The following is a 2,103-nucleotide window of genomic DNA, read 5'->3' on the forward strand; positions in this document are numbered from 1 at the left end:
AGTGGAGCTTTAGGTGCAAAATGTATGTTTATAAATATATATATATTGTTATTGTTATTTGAATGAGTGCAAAATGTATGTTTTTATTCAATAAAGATTTATTCAATAAAGATTATGTATGTTATTTCTTTTTAGAATAATAAAATTATTAATAACATAATGAGATATTTTTTCAACATATAAACTTAACTTCAATACTTAATCTTACTATCATTATCTGCTTCATAATATTTAATGTGTAGATCACATAATGTGTGTATAAATTCAGCTTGGCAGAGTATTTTGTCCTTGCTAAAGCTCTAAAAAGAACAAAAGAAGGGTAAGATTAGATACAAGAGAAAAAATTTTATGTTCATTGCATATCAATCATGTAGACTACTAATAAAGATCGCACCTGATCCATATTTTTATAGTTTGGGGTATTTATGTTCCACCACACAATTATTACATATTTACATAATTAAGATGCAAAAAATGGATGATCAGGAACTTGTTAACAAAAGAATAAAATGGATTTTATTAGCATCAAACGTTGATGAATGCATTAAACGTTGATGAATGCATTAAGTCGCTTCCAGAATTCCAGTGGCATATCTTAGGATGTGAAATATATTTTTTTCATGTATAAATAAGTTATCATTTATCTAAAAAATTAAAATTTAGAAATTAGATATATAAATACACAGGAGTTAAGGGGCATGCATGTAAATCTTCCAATGAATGATAAGATTCTCTGTCACGTGATCATTATGCAAGGAGACAAAGAGAACCTAGAAATTACATTTTTAATGATTAAATAATTTTTTATACTCGCGTATAAAAGCTACGGACAAATAGTCCACATCGGCGAGATGTAAGACTGAAAAGCAGTATTTATGTCATTGGCTGCCCATATCTCTTAAGGGCTCTTTTGGGAGGTGAAAAATTGTATCAGAGCAGATTAGTGTCTGTCAGGTGTGTGGACTCTCCATGGTCCAGTTAGACTCTCAGTGGAGCCGATCCATGACTAGGACGTCACGTGATTGGGTGGAAGAGAATGTCACGGATAAATTGTCCCACATCGGCTAGGTGTAGGGCCGAAAAACAATATTTAAATATTGGGCTGCCCACCTTTCTTAAATGTTTTTTTGGGAGGTGACATACAACTCAGCTTAAGCTGTAAGAAAAAAATTATGCTTTCGTACAGGAGTATAAAAAATTATTTAATCCCACATGACAGAGAATCTTACTATTGTATGGGAGTATATAATTTTTTATAACATGTACCTCCCAAAAGAGAATACAGTTTTTCGGCCATACAACTAGCCAATATGAGACTTTTGTCCGTGTCATTCTCCTCCACATAATCACTTGACGCCCTCGTCACGGATCAGTTTCATCGAGGGTCCCACTAGACACAGAATCTTACTATTAGTAGCAAATTGAAAAAGAAGGCAAAGAAAGGCCTTAACAATTTTTAATTCAGGAAGCAAATTGGAGCTTCGCTTGCCTCTTACAAGCAAAATTTTTACTAAGTTTTTAAAAATGTAATACATATTTTCATGCATAATTTTTTGACATCAACTCGTACTATAAATATAAATATGAAAGGAATTTTATTTGTTAGGTAAATAAATTTTCTAAAATATTGTTAAAGAAATTGCATTTGTTAATAATAATAATAATAATAATAATAATAATAATAAGAGGTTATTGTATGTTTTTCACTTGATATCACTTGATAATTACGTTATATTTATAAAAATAATTGAGCAGTTCAAATTCAGTGCTGTTGAGTATGCATTAAAAGCACATGGTAGAAAGTATTTATAATAATCAATGGGTTGTGACTGCGGCAGTCACAAAAGAGTGTTTTTGTTGCTTATATTTTTTTTTCAGTTTTATTTATTTTTTATATATTGATTGTTTAATATTCGTTTCTCAGTTTTTTAATTTTTCTTTTTCGGCCCTGTTTGACACAGCTTTTTCAGAACGGTGGTGTTTTCAGAACGCCGCCAACGCGTTTGTTTCGCGTGTTCGTTCGGCGGAGTTCTGCACGCAGCGTCCCGCGGTTCCGTTTTTCTTCATTAGCCGGATCGCGGGGCCTCGGCTGCGTTCGGCGTT

The sequence above is a fragment of the Phalaenopsis equestris genome, unplaced genomic scaffold (assembly GCF_001263595.1).
Source record: "Phalaenopsis equestris unplaced genomic scaffold, ASM126359v1 Scaffold000973, whole genome shotgun sequence".
Lineage (NCBI taxonomy): Eukaryota > Viridiplantae > Streptophyta > Magnoliopsida > Asparagales > Orchidaceae > Phalaenopsis > Phalaenopsis equestris.